Source organism: Sceloporus occidentalis, unplaced genomic scaffold, assembly GCF_023333645.1.
Source record: "Sceloporus occidentalis isolate IW3139 unplaced genomic scaffold, rSceOcc1.0.p SCAF_2, whole genome shotgun sequence".
Classification (NCBI taxonomy): domain Eukaryota; kingdom Metazoa; phylum Chordata; class Lepidosauria; order Squamata; family Phrynosomatidae; genus Sceloporus; species Sceloporus occidentalis.
In genome coordinates, this window is record NW_028316982.1 from 91,165,410 (window position 1) to 91,167,894 (window position 2,485).

Here is a 2,485-nt window from a genome sequence, read left to right on the forward strand (position 1 = left end):
CAGTTGGCTATGCCAGCAATTTTCAATGTGTGTTTTCTTTTAACTAGTATCAAAGAACAAAGCAAATCAGATTATCTGTCTTGCAGAAGTGGTTTTCTCTGATCTCCTTCCTAAATATAAATGCTTTTTAAAATGTCTTCTTGGTCCCTAATCTACTCCATGGCACTACTTTAACTGCCATGGCTCAATGTTATGGTATGCTGGGAATTGTAGTTTGTTATGACACCAGAGCTCTCTGACAGAGATGGTTAAATGTCTCATAAAATTACAATTCCCAGCATTCCATAGCATTGAGCCATGGTAGTTAAAGTGGCGTCAAATTAGATTATTTCTGCACTGCAGATGCAGCCCTAGACAACAAATATACATTGCTTGCTTTCATAAATCCTATTTGGTTCACATCTCAAACCTTGGGAAGTCCTGTGCCCTGGCTGAACAATCACCAAAACAGTCCAAAATTTTGTTTGCAACCAAACATCTTGTGAGTAGTTGATGTCAGTCTGAAAAATAATAATACAGGTATTGACAAAATAAGAGGGATTACTCTAGTGTGGAACTAGATATTATGCAAGAAGAGTAGGGGAGTTGACTAATGTTGGGCTAGGATGATTCTAAGGTTGCTTCCTTGAATATGATGTGCAGGATATATTCTGGCAGATTCTTTGGTTAGTTTTCTGTGCTGCAGGGTAAGCATGAGCTTCAAAGCTGGCATCATACTTGGAACTGAACTTTGTTCCCCATCTACTTCATCCAGTATGCAAAACATATTTTATTGTAGTCCCCATTAATAATATATCTGGAGAGAAGCAACATACCAAGACCTATGAATGAAGATCCAGTTATGGCCTGAGCAGAACTGGGGAAACACCCCATTGTCTCCAGTGCTCAGCTAGCAGGAAAAGTAGAAGGCAATGTTCCTTTAATGGTTTTGCACTAGTAGAACAAATAGCACAAGTAACACCTAGTATCTAATGAAGTTAGGAGCTGTAAAATCTCTTGTAAAAGAGGTTGTGCAACAGGAATCAAGAATATTGGACTTCATGATTAGGGAAGGATTTTGCAAGCCGCAGACACTTTTCACTAATGGAATGACCCCATTGGATACAATCTTCCATCAGCATTGCACTCATGTTCTCCTCCCAACTCACTCTCAAGCATTGTTTAGCAAACATGGTCTTCATTAGTGTTTGCTTGCAAAAGAGAAGATCTTTCAGATACTCGTAGCTATTAAGATTGGTTGCTTATGGTGCTGCATGGTGTCACAGCACATATATCCTGCCATTGTTGTTGTGTACCTTCAAGTCGTTGCTGACTTATGTTGACCCGTATGTGAACCTAAGGGATATGGTGGCTTAGTGGTTAAGACGCCAGTTCTAACCATCAGAAGATCGGAAGGTTGACAGTTCAAGGCCTGGGTGCTTCATGATGGGGTAAGTTCCTGTCACTAGCCCCAGCTTCTACCAAACGCAGCAGTTCAAAAGCCAAGGCAAGTAGATAAATAGGTACCACTTCAGTGGGAAGGTAACAGTGTTTGGTGCAGTCATGCTGGCCACATGACCACCTTGGACAACGCTGGCTCTTTGGCTTAGTAACTGAGATGAGCACTGCCCCTTACAGTCGATTATGACTAGACATTCATGTCAAGAGACTACCTTTACCTTTAAGGAGAACCTATTGCAGGGTTTCCTTGGTAGGTTTCTTCAGAATGGGTTTGCCATTGCCATCCTGTCAAGCTGAAAGAGTGTGACTTACCCAAAGTCACCCAGTCAGTTTCCATGGCCAAACCAGGATTCAACAATAATTTTCATTTGACTTCTCTTGGAATAGGATACTTGTTTAATTTATATCATACTTTACCTTGTGGAGATGAACTTGTTGCTGTTGCATGCTTTCAAGTCATCTCCAACTTATGGTGACCCTAAGGAGAACCTGTCATGTTTTTTTTCTTGGCAAGATTTATTCAGAGGAGGCTGAGAGCATGGGACTTGTCCAAGGTCACCCAGTGGGTATCAGGGCCAAGATGGGAATTGAAACTTGGTCTCCATAGTTAATAATAATAATAATAATATTTATTTGTATACCGCCCTATGGCAAACCAATCCGGGCGGTTGACAACAGTAAAATATAAAATATAACAATTGAAAACACTTTATCCCTCCCCCCCTTAAGACAGTATTAAACAGTATAACATATTAAAAACACAATATCAAAGCATAAAAACAACAATTAAAAACTAAAACCCCTGATATCCCTCTGTTGATCCTCAACCATCACTAAGATGGGGCCATGGGAGGAATGAGGGAATCAGGGAACCTGGGCCGGGATGGTTAATCTGGAAAGGCCTGCCGGAAGAGATCTGTCTTGACTGCTTTTTTAAAGCTGTCTAATGATGTTATCTGACGGATCTCATCCGGCAGGTCATTCCAGAGTTTGGGGGCGACAGCAGAGGACGGCCTCTGGGAGGTCGCCGCAAACCTAGATTTTA